Source organism: Fulmarus glacialis, unplaced genomic scaffold (genome assembly GCF_000690835.1).
Source record: "Fulmarus glacialis isolate BGI_N327 unplaced genomic scaffold, ASM69083v1 scaffold7834, whole genome shotgun sequence".
Taxonomy (NCBI): domain Eukaryota; kingdom Metazoa; phylum Chordata; class Aves; order Procellariiformes; family Procellariidae; genus Fulmarus; species Fulmarus glacialis.
Genome location: NW_009209951.1, coordinates 156,975 through 175,502, shown reverse-complemented (window position 1 = coordinate 175,502; position 18,528 = coordinate 156,975). Strand labels below are relative to the sequence as shown.

The 18,528-nt window shown below is 42.7% G+C and overlaps 1 protein-coding gene across 1 annotated transcript in view; it reads left to right on the top strand.

The window, feature by feature from the left end:
- TBXAS1 (thromboxane A synthase 1 (platelet)) overlaps nt 1-18,528 on the top strand; it is a 230,740-nt gene that overhangs the window by 60,996 nt on the left and 151,216 nt on the right. The gene's annotated exons all lie outside the window — the stretch shown is intronic.

The following is an 18,528-nucleotide window of genomic DNA, read 5'->3' as shown; positions in this document are numbered from 1 at the left end:
TGTTTAGTGGCATCATATGCTGCTCACCTTCTTGTGATGTGGAGAAAATCCATATCAGAAAACCAGTTCTTCTGTGTCAGCAGAATCAGTATGTATAATAATGGCCAGGTATCAGTTGTAATGCTAAAATTATAGCAGGCTCAGATTGGTTGTTGAGAACAGTTGTTATCCATGAGCCAACAAATTTAGCTGAGTCTTAACTTCATTAGCAGTGTCTAAATGCATTAGCCATATGCTCCTCAGCATATGGGTAAATACATAACAATTTATTTTCATTAGGGTTTTCTTACAAGTGCTGCTAACCCAAGCTCCACTAGAAATGTTTACAGCATGACATGCCTCTTCAAATAAGAAGTTGGCCTTCTGTACAGCAAGTCATCCTGAAAGGGTGGCAAGCAAGATACTTCCCCCGCCCTTTCTGAGAGTAGGAAGGTACAGCTGCTGTGGGTCTGATCCACTGCAGCTAGCCGGGCTTGGTTTCTGCAAGGCTTTATATTAAAATGAATAATAGAAGGCTTTGGAGAACTGCCTGTTCAAACATATGCCATTAAATCCCTGGTATTCATTGTGGGCTGTCTTCTGGCAGCCTACGGCGCACCTTGGGTGGCATCACCTCCTGGTAGCTTTATCTGGATGTAAGACTCATGACCCTCTGGGTTCTCCCCCCTTCTTTGCCTCCCCAGGCAGGACGTCTCTATGTAGATGAAATACAACTTTCTCTGAGAGGGACTGAGTATGAAACTGGGTCTTAGTCATGGCCCATAGTCGAATGGATGCAGTGCTGGGAAGGGCAGTGTGGGTTTGCAGGGTGGGCACTGGGGCAGGGCTGTGAGGGCTTCAGTAGCTGCAGATGTGGGACAGATGTCAGGCAGCTGTTGGTGCTTGGGATTCTCTTAATTTGTCAGAAATAAGTGAAACGTCATTTTCTGGATCACTCTTTTTTTGAGAAATATTTATGCAATTTGATCCAGAAATGCAAGTTGCCTAGAAAGACATGGAAGTGTAAGAATGGACCAATTTTTTCAGAGAGGTATAGAGATCAAAAGTTAATCTAATTCTGCACATCCTCAGAGGCCTCAGCACATGTTTAAGTGTAGATGATAATGTGAAACCAAAGTCAACCAGAGCTGGATTCTAATCAGGTTTGTTTGAGAACTGACTGGTTTTCTTAAAGAAAAGAAAAGGAAAAAAAGAGTTTTTCAACAGGAAGTCTAAACAAACTTGTGTGCTTTAAAAACATGTATTTCAAATTGCTGTTCTTAATTTCTGTTTTCACCACGCGATGCAGTGAAATGCATGATACAGTCTTGGGTTGTCCTTGTACTTTTTAACTTTTCATTTTGTTTCTGTGTTATTAACCTTTTTTTCCTGCTTCCATTTTGTAATTTTTAAATATTCCGTGAATTTTAGAAGATTTCTAGTAAGGTAGAGGGAAAAGAGAAATGTTCTTTGGACAGTTGCACTGGAGCACTTTTAAATATTCAGGTAGAAAAAACAACTCACTGAACATTGGTGATTTTTATTTTACCCTGTGACAAGAAAAATGAAAATTATAAACAAAAGAAAAAGAAATTGAAACCTAAATATATGTTTAAAAATATTCTCAAATATGTATTTTTGTAATAAACTATGCAAAAAACCCCCATTAAAATAATTGCAAATTAGTCTTTACTATTTTATGAACTTCAGTAGTTTTTGTGCATTATATCTGATGGCTTTTTTCAATTCTGGGCATATGCGAAGCTGTTAACTTCGCATAGGTAGCATGATGTCAGAGGTGATTTAGGTAGGATTAGTGAAAGCTGGGTTACAGGAGCCATAAGAAGTCACATATGATGATGAGGTAAGGAGTTTAAGTATCCTCTGGGAAGCTGAGTGGGACTTTAAACACAATGATTATGTTACACTCAAGGAGAGGGGAAAAAGGTACATGGCAAGAGCAGGGGTTGGAGGGAAGTGCCTCTCTGGATACGCAGAAAAAGGGGATGGGGAACCCCAAAGTCTTCATTAATTTGCCTCTATTTGCCTTTATGTCTATATATTGAGAGGAAAGAGCAGGTGGTAAGCCCTGGGTAGGATAAGGCACCTTGTGGCTCTGGAGAGTGGTCTAGGAAAGAAGTACAAAGAACTATGAACAAGAAATTGGTGATCGATACATGATTCTTGCAAAGGTTACAGCTTGCAAAGGGATGAACAAATCTACCTTGATCAGTTACTATGCTGCAACATGTAATGTGTTGCGAAAAGCACGTGGCAAGGCAGCCGGAGGAAGAGTGGCGTTTGAGTTACTCTTCTTTGTGTTCCACATCTGAGGACAGTCTTGGACAGGAGCACCTTGCAGCCAAGGTGGGGTGGAAAAGGTGCTTGATAACACACAAGGAGGACATGGGAGAGCTTTGGGGAAAAAAGCTGCAGTTGGTGACCTTATACCAGGGGTCTCCATTTTAAAAAAGAGTCTCATATAGTTCATGACAGATAGAATTAGGGACCATGCAAGTATCCTGTAGTTATATTTGTGTTTATATTTTTCACTACCTTTTTTTTTTCTTCCTCAGTGCCCCAGGGAGCCATCTTGAAGACTCATAAATGTGAGATTTCATTTTCTAATGCTATTTCATTTCCTGGATGGAGGACCTGCCACGAGAAGACCAGACCTCAAATTATAATAGCCCTATAAATAACTCCCTAAGGCAAAAGGAAAAAAGAAAGCCTTTGAAAGACAACCGCAAATGCAAAAATGGAGGTGTTTGGGTTCTTGCAGAACCAGACTAAGCAGCTCTAGTTAGAACATCATTAATTTAGTGTAAAGTTTTTTTGGGTTCCCCTGTTTATCTCTGTGCGCTGTTTACTTACAAACCTGTATCTCAAAAGTCCTCTGAGGTGTTTTGCTTGAGCTTAATTTTCTACAGTGTTTTGATGCCTTTTGGCCTGTCTTTAGAGCCTGCTAGAAAATGGAGTTTCCAGGTAAAATTTAAAACAATCCAACAAACTGACTAAAACAAATACAATCATGAATCGAGTAAAAATAGTCTGAAAACACAACTTTTTCTTCTTTCTGGGTGAAGTCGTTTTATTTCAGCAGACCCAGACTGTCTGCCTGCTTTCCACTGGAAATCTGTGCAGAATTGGCACATCGACTAGAATAAAAACATTCCCGAGGAATCGGCATGTTCTGTCAAAACATTTGAACAGCTCCCGTCTCCTGGAGCACAGCGCTGCTGCCGAGCCGGCAAAGGGAGCTCTGCCATGCGGCAGTGCCGGCTTCCCCTCCAACCTCCCGTCTCCAATCCACCTTTTTGCATAATTACGGGCAAAGTGCTTCAGGTTAAATTTATATTTAGCTGTGATGGGAGCAGAGGAGGAGGTTTGTGAGCCTTTTGCACCCTGGTGTGACCTATGTGAGGGTTGTCCTTTCTCTGTTCCCGCTAAGCTGCGTTGTATATGTGAGGGAAAAGTCAGGAAGGTGAGGCTGTAGGACCCCAGTATCTTCCTATAGCAGCCTGGGTCAATGTACTGGCCAGGGACAGCTGGGCTGGCAAAGCTGAGCTCCAGGAGAAGTCCTGCTGTGCAGGACAGGATTCCCCCTTGACAGATGCCTCTGTGCCATGCCTCTTGCCGCTGTGTGACTCTCTGCTACGTGTGAGCTCAACCTCCAGCAGCAAAGTTTAATCTCTGTGTTGTGGAGTAATGATAATTTTTTTTTTTATGACTTGATTAATTAAATAAAAAAGAAAGAAAATTGTAATACACAGCAATTACAGAATGTAACTAAGCAAAGTGTGATTAGCCTCAACCTTTGCAGCAGGACACTGATTACTTTACTTTTGCTAAGTAGTATCTTAGTCCTCTAGCACTGAAATGAAGGGGGTCTTGCTGGGAGGCTCTACTCGGTATGAATGAGAGTGGTAAAATCAGGCCTGCAGCCAATTTACCAGAGGTGCTGTCTGTCTGTTATTGAGACCAATTGCTCAGGAATGTAATTGTATCATTCTTGTTACCAAAATTGATATCCCCTGACTGACCGCAGCTAAATGAGGTTTTATTTTTGCAGAATTTCTGAGCTGTTGCATGATAAGACATTGTGATGGACAGGATGCAGTCAGTGGTTTGAAGCAAATGAAGTTTTTCTTCATATTTGGAACAGTGATGTGTATTAAGCAATGCTTTACTGTGCTGATGAATTAGCAGATGGTGCCCTTTAAGGCTGCACGTGTGACTGTTTGAATGAGTATCGTACCTACTTGTCTAAGCCCCATGCAGCAGAAGAATCCTTTATAAAATAACATAAAAGTAAACAAGGTGGGAAGGCAAGCAACCCTACCTATGTGCTTAGCCTATACACTGTGGCACATGCCCACATAGCAATTCAGAGCCATTTTGGTAAAAGTGGCATCACTGAGAAATGCGATGGAAGAGAATGATCCGTGCCTTGCGGAGCAAGCGGAGGGCAGAGGTGGCTTATAAACCAGCCCTAGCTCTGCTTGGGTTAGTGGCAGCGCAGCATCTTGCAGGGGGTGAGTTGTGAATGTGCATTCCTAACTCTATTACTTATCCCCTGGGCCAGAAGGGCCAGATGTGTTGCATTGGCAACATATTTGGTCTGTGAATGATCATTCCTGATGGATCCCCTCCAGCCAGTCCAAACGTTACATTGCTGGGCCCCAGCCCACTTCACGTAGAAAGACAAGACCACCCAATCTGGTGCCTTTAGGGAAGGGAGAAGGCAGAATTACTGTGATTACTATGATTAATAATTTCACATTTTATGCAAGCGCTTGTACACTCTATGGCCAAATGCTTATGTACTGGTGTCTAACCCAAGGCAGCTAAAGCCACACTGTGGCACCTAAACCGTATGATTCTCACAGGAGTTAACAGGCGTTGTTACTTTCAAACGTTGCTATAACTGCTTTTATTTAGTTATGCAAAGTCTAGCATGCTACATTTGTAAGTTTTGGCCTGAGTATAAACCATGCTGACAACATGTGGTCACCCCTGGGACTGAGGCGAAGGCAATTTACCATAGTAGGCCATATGGGAGGGGAAAACCTGTTAAGAGTCCTTTTACGGACAGTTATGGCAAATATATGTTAAAAGGCTTTGAGACCTTGCACAATGACGAGCCCATCTCTTCCTAGGAGAGGTAACACGCTGAAACAACAGTGTCAGAATCGAGGCCTCTTAATATATTATATTACTGTCTTGCAAAGATCTGAGACTCAGGTTTGTGCAGACTTACTGCTGTCCTAATACAAGAGCAGTCACTTAGTTTGCTAAAAGCTTATCATCTGCAGAGGCAGACCTGGAGAAAAGGAAGTGTTCTTGCAGTTTTATGGGCAAGGAAACTAAGGGCTGTGGCTATAACGGTTTTGCCTCACCATCTGTTGAGACCAATGGCCGAGTGCCCGCTGTCTTTGCTGGGCACGGGAGCAGGTAGCGAGTGACTCCTCCGAGCTTGTGCAGAAAGAGGTGGCGGCAAGGCTGCAAACTGCATTCGCATCCAGCGGGCTCTGGCTCAGCGCTGCGGTCGCTGCCACCTTCTCAGAGGCTCCTGTTGCTGCAGGAAAAGTTTGTATTACGTGGAGGAGGATAACGCCTCAAAACATCCCCACTGGAATACGTAAAGCATCTTAAGTTGAGAGTTCAAACACAACTTCCTTTTCTGCTACTTCTGTAGTCAATCTGGTAATTTTTGTTTGATTTAGGAAAAATAGGAATAAATGTTAAATTCATGCTTAAAAGATTGTCTCTCTTCAGAGAAATTTGTTACCCTTTTTCTCATTTTCAACAAGGAAAACTTGCTTTTGCAGCAGAGATTTTGACATTAAGTGTCTTGATAGAATAATAGGCGTGAGATGGATTGCAATCTATTGCCTCAAGACTTTGCCAATCATAAACTAAAATCAGTTAATGCATTGAGTTAAATCTTGCTATATTGTGCAATGTGCTAGTAGTATTAAAAAAATCAATCCAGAAAATATATTGATTATATTATCTCCATAGCAACAAACAATAATGGGATAATGTTAGCTTAATAATTGTGCTCTGTGAAAACCTTTCAGAATAATTACTGCATTGTGGTCTTTTCACAATGTGGAATGCAATAACGCTTCTTCCTTGACTGCAGTCACCATCAGCACTGCGTCAAGAGATGCTGTTTTTGTGTGCATGCATATGTATTCATGGGTAATTTTGCTCCGGGTGAAACAATTTAGCAGACTATTTTGGGATCCATTTTTAAATGGTCAAGACCACAAATTGGCAATTGTTTTCTATGTGGTTTGTTTTCTCCCACCTCCTCTGACAACTGACTACTGTAAAAAGAGGCCGTTAACATTCTTTCTCCTCTGTCTTTCTTTACAAGGCACAAAGATTTTGTTATGTCACTAAACTAAATGTCCAGCTACTGTGTTAAGGATTTGGGGGAGAGAGGAACTCTGCTCTAAAGACAGTGCTTCAAAGCTGTTCCTTTCATCCTCTAGAAATGATCTGTACCACAGGAGCTAAGATACTTGCCTGTATTTTGGAGGACCTGATTCTCTTGTGCATCCTGCATTGTCATATAAATAACCTGAGGTTGTTATGAATAAATATATATATATTCTTACATATAAGTAGGGGTGTGTGTATAACATTTTTAGCTTGAAATTTTAGCAGGAGAGTCGGAGGAATAGATATATACACTCTTCATCTGGTCTTGCTTTTAATTTTACTTCCAGATCAACCCTGTAATCTTGATCTTGAACTAAAAGAGGTGTTGACCCAAATCTATGATGGAGAGGCCAAGTTTTTAGAGTGGTCAAAAAACCCCAGTTTAATCCCTGAAATTTAAGCAGCCCCTAAGCTGTCCTGTCTCTATGAAAGCCCTCGGGGACCTGGCAGTGGATCAGGTCCACCGATCGTGCCTTCTGGTCATGCCACTATTTCCTGATGTACCTGTTGTGCAAGGGCTGGGTTTAGAGATCAGCCAGCAGAGAGTAGGCTGCTGCCAGACCTTGCACCAGCAGGAGGTTCCCCGTAGCTTTCGTAGGGTGCCCCGTACTATCCCCAGTGGTGTGGTGGGATGCCCCTTTACTTCCCAGAGCATGAGTGGATGCCACGTTCTGCAACGGTCGCTCCTCCAGCCCTTTTCCTGTGAGACAAACGCTGATGTCAGACAGGTTAAACTTTTAGCACCACTTCTTAACAGTGCATCATCATATTATTTTGATTCTTACTTCTGGACAGAATTTGTCCTTCAAATGGCCCACAATTTGATTTCTTACCATTTATCAGACCGGGGTCCCCTTTTCTTTGAGGACCCCCGGGAGAACGCCCTTGCTTTGGAACTACTATTTACAATACGTGACCGTCTTGGAGCCAGGAATGTGCAAACCCTCAACTCTGTAGGTCGTGGCACTTTGGTACTGTATACATAAGAAATGCAGTACAGTGCAGGCGCTGACAGTTTTCCATTTGAAATGACATCTTCATAAAGAGCTTGATTGTCCTGTTGTCCCCTGCCGTTGTTTTACTCTACAGTCCCTCCAGGTTGTTGCTTTATGGGGAGAGTGTGATGGAAGAGAGTTGCTTTCTGTCCCAGGCAGTGGTTACTTTCTGCCAGTGGCCCAATCCCCTAGGAATGTGGTTAATTCACAGGGAGAGGGAGGAGCAGTGGTTGCTCTTGACTTCGTGCCTTGTGCCAAAGCATCTAGTTCTGCATAGCCGTTGTACTGAATGAAGGTGCCAAGTCTCTCTCTCCTTTTCTGGGTGCAGATGAATGCAGTTATGAAAGGGTAGATAAATGCATCAGTTCCTCTGGAAAATATCTGGTATTTGCAGGTGTGTAGCATCACTCATTTTAAAAAAAAAAAAAAAAAAAGCCCAGATGGATTGATAAGGTGCTTTTTCTGATGCTGCTGCAGAATCCAGCCCTGACTGGTGATCTAGAAACAGAACTGAATGGCTGACACGACCCAATTCAATCCCCACCTCCAAACCCAAGCTCTTCTCTCTATGAAATTGTCACAGTTGAAGCTATGTGCTTTTGCTTGGCACCCCCTGTGCTCACCCTGGGTGCTGGCCAGTGGCCTTGCTGATCCTGAAAGCTGACCCAAATTCTTGTTCCACTGCAGCCTCCCATTTAGTTTCCTTGTGCTATCTCAGCTCCTACTGCTCTCCGTGATCCTCTCTCCAGCCCACGCAGGGCTTGGCACTGTGTGTTTCTGTCTGTCTTCTTCCTAATCCCTTGTTCCAGGGAGGCTTGATATGGCTTTCTAGAGTGTTTGTTTTCTATGCTTGGATCCTACCAGCTACCACATGGGTGGCTTGGGTCTTAAACAGTGTTTGGCTCCAGGACAGAACATGAAGAGTAACTTACCTTGTGAAAACAAGATTTTCTTGGAATAATTATTTTAAGCTGGGCAAAGAGTCAACTGCCTTGTGTGATGTGGCTGTTGGGGCTGCAGCTTGTCTTACTCTCATAGGGATAAAACTATTCTGTTCTGCATAGGATCTCACAACGCATTTCTGTCTGTAGTTGTATAGAGTAGGTCTGTCCTACCTGGTGGACTGTCAGTCTGGGAGCAGGATGAAGCACACTGAGTGTTTGTTCACATGGCTAGGGTGAAGATGCTTGTAGCTCAGCAGCCACGTGCCCCCTCCTGCCCTGCTGAATGTATGGGCTCACCTCAAGGCTTGTGTGTGTCAAGCTGACTTGTCTGCCCTTAACCTTGTGGCTTTTACAGAGGTGCCATGTGATAGGTGGTAGTAAAAAGGGAACTGTCATGCCTATGCCTGGCCTGGCCATGCTACAGATAGCAGCATGCTCTGTTCTGCATCAGAGACCAGTACAATCTATAGGGACGTTTTTCTCCTTTCATGCTCGAGAGCCTGCATCCATACAAGGTTGAAATTAGACAAGAGGAAGCTGGGCTTGTCCAGCTATGTTAAAATACAGAAATAGTCCTAGTCTCTTTCGTAATGCATTAAGTGGCATGATTAATGTCTGTCACATGTAATGCTCTTTCCAGGTCTCTTCCCTGGATGGACTACTGTGCGTGCAGTGTAGTGCTTTGATTTGGGCACTGTTCTGTGTCTTAGTGTCATCAGGATAAAAGATCAAAATTTGGCAGCTGAACACAGATGGAGTTCGTGATAGCCTTTAGTTCTTTCAGATGTATGTTTCATAATTTCAAACTTGGTGGTCACAGATAATTAAGTGGCATTGATTTTATAATCAGTTCATAAACTAGAGACCCCTAGCACTATACAAGGGAAATGTCTCTGAGAAGGCCAAGATGTTATCACCCACTGAATGAGTAATGTTGCTTCTTAAAGCTGAGGTTTTCTTGAAACCCACCTGTCTAAACAGTATCCACTTAGGCACTAGTGAGTTAAAGCAATATGAGATAGCTCAGAGTTTACATCAGAAAAGAAAGCTTAAACGCTGTCATCCTAATTCTGTAGGTGAAGATGCAAGATTTGCACTTGGACATGTAATTTTTCCAGTACTTATTTCAAAGTCTGTTTGCACTCTGTGGCACCTAAGAGAGGCTATTGCACAATGGGATTGGTTAATATCTTTTATACTTAAAAATGACATTTTCATAGTCTTGAAGGAATCTGCTGTTGATGGATCTGCGAAGGAGGGGGACACTCTTCAGAAGCGGAGAAACTCCTTGGAGAGAAAAAAAAAGGCCCTGTTTCCCTTGGGAAAGAAGTCAACTTTCATTTCTCCAAATGCCAATTTGTTGCCCCCCTAAAACAGTGCTGTGTTGTCAGAGTACTCCTGAGATGTTTGTTTTCCCTAGATTTAGCTAGCATGTCTGTCTGTCCTACAAGAAGTTGTTTCCATTTCTTTGAATTACTGCTTTGCTTCCCTTAAGGGAGGCCAGCAAAGAAAAGTAATGAAATTCATTCACCATTAGTAAGATGTGCTGAATGCTTACGCTAATCCATCTGAGAGATGTTGAGCACACAGTGAAAATACCCATTGCAGTGGTCTTCTGTTGCACAATGAATTCCCTCCTATAGAGAGCACTGTAATTCTCTGTTTTCCTGTTGTAATTTGAGGATGTGGTAATATTAAGAAAGGCAACAAAGATGGTTAGCAATCCAGTCAAATTACATACAAGAAGAGATTCTGTAGGAGAGAATTACACTCAGTTTGGAAAGAAGACAACTTAGAAGAGATTTAGTGGAAATTACATAGTCCAGTAAAAAAAAAAAATCCATCATTCCTTTCTCTTTTTTTCTAGTTTCTTGACTTATTATAAATATATGTTTATCACAGGATCAGAAATTGCAGTGAGTCTGTAAGACCTCATATGGAGCCTTTCATGAACACACATTGCACAAATTGTATTTCTCTTTGTACATGTCTTCATAATGACATGTTTTCTGTTTTTGATAAAGGTTTCTAGAAGCCTGAATAGGTGTCTTCTGTGACATTTACTATTAAGTAAAATAAGGGCCTAGCAGGTTTAAGTGTTATGTAGACAATAGTCCTAATAAAAATAGTAAGGTGGCAATTATAGCTCTACAGCAGATATAAACAAGGTCTAAGCTAATGGCAGGCAACTTCCAAATAGATAAAAAGGAATATTATTTTAGCCAGTGTAATCAGTCTGGAGAATTCATTATTGCAAGAATCAGGGAGTCGAATACAGCAGCTGGAATAATTTGAGGGTCTGGATAATTTTATGACTAATTACATTTGTAGCTATGCATATTATGATAAGAGTAATTGAATCTTAAGCTAACAGTTGGGTGAGGAAGAAACCTCCCTCTATTTAAAGCATTTTAGAGTTAACTGTGTATGTAGGGTTGTTTTCCTCTTGCCTTTCTCCAAAGCCTCAGGCATGTGATGTGTCTGAAAGCTCAGAAAGAGATCGAATTTGTTGATATTCCTATCTCATATACTGTCTGTGTTTCTGTGGCAGAGAAGGAATGGTTTTGTAAGATACCAAGAAGGAGGACCGAGAAACCTGCAACTTGTCTCTGGCTCTACCATTGGCTTCTTGTGTGGTATTTGGCAAATTGCTTATTCTTGTGTACTTCCAATCCCCCACCTGTGACAGATGGGCACTTACCATCCCAGAGATGATGTGGAAATGAAGTTTGTAAAGTGAAATGAGATTGAAAATAGAAAGACAAAGACAAAAACAAAAAAGCGAGAATCTCATTGCAGTATGCCAAATTAATGTCTGAGGCCATATCTATGTGGGAATGCTTTGGAAAGTTAAGGTGAATCAACTAGAAGTGTGAATGCAGTGTGCACATATGAAAGTGCAGTAAATCTTTTCCACTAGAGAAGAATCTCTCTTATTCTGGAAGTGGCTGTGTATCACCTTGAGGGGCTGGCGTAGATGGGCTGGGTTATTCATCCTACACTCCATTTTTTCTAAGTACCCACATCTTATCTCCTATGCCTCAAAACCCTCCTTGAGGTTCTTGCCCCCACTATTCTGACTGGGAGGCTGTTCTAAAATCTTACTACTTTCATAGTCAATAACTTTCATCTAATTCCTAGCAACATTTATCCATGGCCAGTTTATACTCATTTGATCTTTTAGTAATGTAGGCCTTTATATTAAATAGTTATTTTCCCTCCCTGATGATTACTCCAAGTACATTTATAGACAGCAAGCATGTCTCCTCCCTTTGGTCTGCTAAAATGAACCTTTGGTTTGCTAAAATGAACTCTCCTAATTACTACTTGTAAGACAGACCTTCTGTTCCCTGAGGATCCTTGTAACCCTTTTCTCCACTCGTTCCATTTTTAATTCATTCCTTTTGAATGTGGCTCATCAGATTTGCATGCAGCATTCCAGAGAAAGCATATCCCAGATATTCTACATTTGTAGTTTCCATCATACTTGCTGTTCATCATTATCCTGTGGTTGATGTGTCCATCCAGGTTTTTCCCTTCTCTGTAATTTTCAAACAATAATCTACTACTACAGAAATTCTTGGAGTTAACATAGTCCCTCTAAGGGCATGAAGCTTTGCCTTCAGCTAAAGGCTCTCTTCTGTTGCAGTTGTTCAAGTTCTTTAGGTCATCCATTCTTCTGCTATGACAATCTCAGTCCCTGCCTGCTGAGGAAGGAATCTGTCTTTCAACTCAGAATCATGAACGTACTTCACTAAAGTCTGTCTGCTTTTTGTGCCAAAGTCAGTCCTCGAAACATTGAACAAGGTTTGTCCCAAGACTGATCCTTGAGAAATCTATGGGTTTGCTCCTTTCATGCCTGTACTTTTCCTTTCAACTCAGTCCATGCTCAGCTTGCATGTTTGCTGTCTCTCGATTTTTATCCTGACCTTCATCCTTTTGGGTGTGATGACTGTTCGCCTGCCACCAGACCAAACGCATTACTGAAGTCTGCGTACATCTTCCGCTGCTCCCTCACCTAGAAAATGCGTTACCTTCCCAAAGAAAGATAACACGCGGTGTATCCCATTTCCCATTCCTCTGACCCTCTTTTCTTTAGGTACTTGCTGTGAAGCAGGGTGCCAGGTTGTTACCGGTGGGCCAGAAGTGGTGCCTGGGGGACCGTTAACTGGCTGCAGCTGCTCCGTCCAGCCATGCCACTTGCGCGGTGCTGGTGCTTACGACTCCAATGTTAAAAACATATGGTGGGGTTTGTGAGAAAATCTGAGGACTGTGTGTGTTCCATGCACTGGGAAATCTTGCATGCTATTGAGGTCAGGCTCGCAATTGTGTATTTACTTGCTTGGCTTCCCCTCCCTCCCGCCGACTCTTCAGTCACCAGCCTATTGGAATCAGCCATTAACCTGGTTAATGGGGGGAGACAGCAAATACCAGAAAGGATGATGTGCTTTTCTTAATTCCCTCTTGGAAACCTGACTGTTTTAAACTGTAAATGTCTCAAGCAAAGGCTGAAAAGGGTCCAAAACATGTCTTGCTTTTGTAACGCAGGCGCAGCCCGGCAGAGGAGAATGAGATGAGGCTGTTTTCTCCTTAGGACTTCACTGGGAAGTGATCTTTGGGGGCGAAAGGGTAGTGCCCTGCCAAAACTGCCCAGGTGGCTTCCAGCTGGCTGCGTGCAGGCTTTGGGGTGGTGAATCGGCATGACTGAATCGTACCGTGCCGTCTGATCCTTTTGGGTGATATGATCCTTTGAGGTGATATCTCGATGCCGTCTGATCCTTTGGGTGATATGACTCGATCCCAAGAGCCTCTGCCCTCTCTGACCAGGGTGAGTGATGGACAGCAGAAGGAGAAGAGGGCGATGAAAGGCACGGGGTAAGGGCAGAGCGAAAGGGAGAGCTCATGCAAGAGGGAAAATAACCATCTTCCAGGGAAGGACCGGTTTCTCTGAACGCTGATATGACAGCTCCTTGTTCCAATGGGCTAATACAGCACACAGAAATAAAGCTGCCCGCTTAGTTTTTATTAAGGACCTGAAAAGGTAGAATGAAAAAAATTTACAATTTGTTTGGTATTTAGTTCAGTTTTTTTTTTTAATTGTGTAATGAGAACACATTGTCCAAATTTTCATATGCAGATTCAATTAGTGTTCAGTTAATTGGCCTTTACAGATGAGGATTAACTTAATTGCATAACACTAACCTCTCTTAATAACTACTCAGGGCAGGAAGGCTGCTTTTAATAAATTTGGAAGGGCTATATGTGTTTTTTAAAATCTGAAATTTTAAATTTCAGGCATGTTGTTCAAACTCTCATGTTTAGAGGAACATCCTTCATCACCTGTTCCAAACTGCTGAAACACTGCTCTGTGCTGATGAACCACCTCTGCTTTTAATAAATTTGGAAGGACTATATGTGTTTTTTAAAATCTGAAATGGCATACATGTAAATTAAACCAAATTACACACAGAGGACAGCCATTAAGGGTAACGATCAAAGGAAAGAAACTATCTACATGGCTCGGAATCAGGCTGGTTAGAAGTTCATGCTGTTTTCCTCCTCTCATCTTCTGGCATCCTAGTGTTTTCACTAGGATTATTACGAGAGATGATGTATAGTCTGGGGTCATTCCTTCAAAGTGGGCCGCAGTCTGATAGAAGGTTGCTTTAATTAAATGTTAGCTTGTATTAAAAAAAAAAAAAAAGCAATTTGGGTACTAGGTTATTAGCAGTTGTTTTTTTTTTTTGCGGGTGGTCTAAGGAAAAAAGGCATGTGAAGCCCATTGAATACTAAAAATCTGATCCATAAATGTCATTCATTGTCATTATGTACCATAAATAACTGTATGGATTTTTGTCTCTTGATATGAGGTGTGCACTCAAACAATGATGCTTTGGTTATTAATATCATAGTGAAACAGAACATCATGTCTGACTACAGGGAGGTGAGGGTGGAGCGTAATATGGGACGAGTGATGAGATGTGGCATCTTTGGCTTCTGAGTCACAGGTTTGAATCTAGGCTGTCTTGGTAAGTGACTGACATCAGGTACTGTGTGATGCTTTTCAGAAAGGGGCAACAAAAGAAGCCTTTTTCCCTTGACTGTTCTTGCATGGGTAATGTTTCCCACTTTCAGTGGGTTTTGGTGGGCACACCACATCACTGTCCACACAGCTCAGTAGCTTTTGTAGCGTTCAGTATACTACAAAATTCAAGAGCTACCCTTATGCATTCTGGAAGGCACTTTTTTGGAGTCCGAATTTTGAGCTACTGTCAGGAGCATGCATCTGCTGGATCCCAACTATGTGGCCCCCTTCAAACCATTTTATCTAGTGAGCCTTAAGGACTATATATAAGTTCATAAACCACACGATTTGTTTTCCAGCTGCAGCAAGCTGATACGTTACAAAGCATCCTCCATGCAGTCTGGGTCACTTTAAGCTTGAGCTTAAGCTTAAAGTCACTTAAGTCCCTATTTGCAGCCACAAGATCTGCAGTATTGAGCAACTAATAAGAATAGGTTGGATGTGCCTCATGTTAGACACCCCAAAAATCGAAATGCATGGTACGACTGCCTCTTTCTGAAAACTTTGGCTTAGTGCCTACACCCATTTTCCGCAAGGAGGGAAGATGACATTGCTGCAGATTTTTCCTTGCTGTGAGGAACTAGTAAGGTGAACATGCAACAAGGAGGAAATGGCGGAAGGATCTGTCTTGCAGTGGCAGAACCTATTGAAAAAAGGAAAGGGGATACTCGAGCCAACGCAGTCCTTTCTGAAGCCCTTTCATGGATGGGCTGCTCAGGCTGAAGTCTCAACGTTCGATATCTCAAGATAGAAGGTTGGCAACAGCCAGACTTGGCTCTGACTGATGCAGACCTAGATCTTGTTTCCTTCCATAAGGGTTGCACCCTGTATCCCTGAGAGCAGGATTTGGCCTTGCGAGTGGTTCTACCCACAGATGCAGCTGATGATACACACTCAGAGGAAGGGGAGAATGCAAATTCCCTGTAGGGAGGCAACTGCCAGCCATGTAAACAAAGAAGCCTTCTGGGTGTGCAGCAGTCAGCCCACTTGAGCTGCTGTTTCCATGGTGTACCAGATGCTGTAAAATATGCTTTCTTCAGGGAAAGAAGCTTTTCATACTACTGCATTATCTTGTTTGATAATGGGCTGTCATCAGGCTGGTACCTCACTGCAGGGGCCACACGCAGCAAGTCCCCCCTGCCCCAACCCTCTTCTGAGTTGCTGTTGATGACAATTCATATTCTGCAGCTTCCAAACAAAGAAGCAGCTACGTGATTTTTCTGACTTGGAACAGCATTATTGACTATGCTTTTACACTTCTTTGTTATGAGTGACTGTTTAATGTGCTACAGTTCCTCCTGATGCACGTGGTGTCATCTGGTAATACCGTGCGTTGTTTTGCTTTTCAGTTTCCTTCTGTTTTCCTAAAAAATCAGAACATATACGTTTCCCTTTTTGCCTGATTATGCCCTTTCTAACCCCCACATTGCTTCATTATATCTCCTGTCTTACGGCTGTTTAAGCCACTGGGTACATACCAGCAGGCACCATTTCTGGGTTCGCTTCCTCTTCTCGTGTTTACCCACTGGGTGATCTTGAGTCAGAGAGGCCTCTACCTCCATTTTCTTGTAAAACAGTTGCTGCTGGTGGGCAGGTGCTTAGTTATCCTGTAGGTACTAAGTACAATTGCAATTACAAACCTGGACAAACCTGCAATAATGGGCCTTGGAGCAGATCGACCTCAGCTAGTGTAAATAAGTTACCGAAAGCACTTACGAGGCTTGCTGTGCTTCAAACATGACTCATAGGAGGAGGAGGAGGATGTTTTCAAGGTACCTGTCTGCTGGAAGCCATGTTCAGGGATGATGCTGCAAAACTGGCAGAGCTACGTGGACGTGGCATATCCCCTCACTGTGTACTGAGACCATCACAGGTTCATTGGCCTTCCTCATGGCTACTGAGAAGAAATGCAAGTGCCTTCATATGACCTCAGCTTCCTCCAGCTGAAAGGCATGCCTTGGCTTGTAAGGGATGCACACACGCCTTCCCTCTGCCTTGCCCGTGCTCCGGCCACCGCAGCCTCGCAGGGCTCTGCACGTGCTTTTTGCTCGTCTTTCCCAGGCAGCCCAATGAGACCTGCTCCCGGCCGCTCGCCGTGCCCATGAGGGGGGCCAGGATAGCAGTGGGTTCCAGGGGTGTATGGTGGAGGCAGGCAGTGGTGTGTGTGTGTGTGCGGTGGTGCAGGACGTGAGACAGTGTCCCGGAGTGTAGAGAACCAGCACTTTTTTTACTCCTGAGGATGCTTTCTCACAGTCCCTCGCAGATACTTTCCAACTCCTTCTTTCCCCGGGTTCTGCAGGCTTGTACTTCTCACTTTGAGGAAGAAAACCTAAGTGTGGTTAATTTTAAGCCAGTGCAATCATTTAGGAGACCTGGAGGTAGAAAACCAGTTATTGGTTAACAGGTTTTTGATTGAAATGTGTTCTGCCTGATCCCTTTACTGTAGTGAGCCAGGAGCAGCGCTTCCAAGAAGCCAGCTTTCTGGAAGGCTTTTTCACTGAATCATTTAAAGCCTAGGCTTCTTGTAAATGTTAATATCCTGCTGGCTGGCTGGAATGCGGCTGGTGGATACAGCAAGTGTAATACCTATGCGCGTGCTCGCAATCCAAAGCAAAACTTAGCAGGCAAGGTTCAGGCTGTAGTTTGGGGTGTCCTCACGGAAGGCTCAGGCTAGGAGGAAAGTGGGCTGGAGGGCGGACCTGATTCGGCGTTGTCTCACAAGACTGGAAGTCCTTCTGCCCTGTGCAGCCGATACCGTTGTGATACAGCAGTGCTTTGCATCCGTGTTCAACTCTGCTGGGTAACCTCGAGCAGTGCCCTCTGTCACGCTGGTGCCTCAGCGTGGCTGTAAATCTGTCAGCTGTGTTTACGCAGGTTGGAGTCGCTTTCCCAGGCAAAGTGGTCGGAGTGCACCGATGAGCTGAGCCTGCTTTACGCAGTCTGAGATGACTGCTTGGAGAATAGCGCTGGGGGGAATTTGGCCCCAGGATTTCCCCTTGCATCAGCAGGGGAAGGCAGTAGGCAACCTTTGTAATGCTGAAATCATAACAATTGCAGGCTGAAATGGTGCTACTGCTGAAGTATCGCTGTAGCAAAATGCAGGTTGGTGTGAATGCATATGTACCTTTGCCCCTCCCTCGGTGTCTGCAGATAAAAGCCCTTTTGAGTTAGCTGTATGTATTTGTGGTATCACAATGGCTTTGTCCACTTTAGTTTTTGTGTGCCAATGGATGAGGCTTTTCTGTTTACCTTAGTAGTAAAGTATTTTTCAGGTGAGAATATATGTCTTTTCAGGCAATCATCTAAACCACCTCTTTCGTAATTTTATCTTTAGTGTGTTTTCTTACACACCATCCACTGCTTTAGCTTTTTGTAGCTTAAGGAAAACCTGAAGTTCTTGCCTTAACTAGAGACATATTGTCCTGTAGAATAAGCATATTGCAAGTCTAGGATTAAAAAAAACCACATGACTCTATTAAGAATAAAAAACCGTTGAAGGGCTCTGTAACAGGACTGTAGGTGGTTGCAAGTGCTCTGCTGATTTGGGTGATAAGTAGGATAACTACTTTTGATTACCAGATTTTCTTTTGCTTAGTGTGGTAAAATGCTCCCAAAGCATACACATATTACGTGGTCTTGTTTATTTATGTCTGCAGTTAATGTGTTTACAATAGTTCATATTGTTCTAGTTAATATTCTGCAGTATGTCATAAAAAATAGGAAAGATTCAATATGAGGCATAAGTATTCTACTTTGTTAGTGTATTTTCTCTGAAAAATGAAGTTAGATCACAATAGTCTTCCTTAAATTAATATAAATGCAGATTAATGCAGTCAAATGTGTAATTTTTCCATAGACAAGTTACAAACTCAATGCAGTATGATTCTCAAGTATGGCAGTTTTGTTAAACCAGATTTTTTTATGTTCACTTTTGGGGATACATTTTGCACACCTTCTTTCAGATTAATCAATTTGAATTCATTTAGGACACTAACAATTTAGTATAGTGGCAGGTTTATTTATATAAATGGATACCAATTTTCATCAATTATGAAAATGAAACACACAGTAA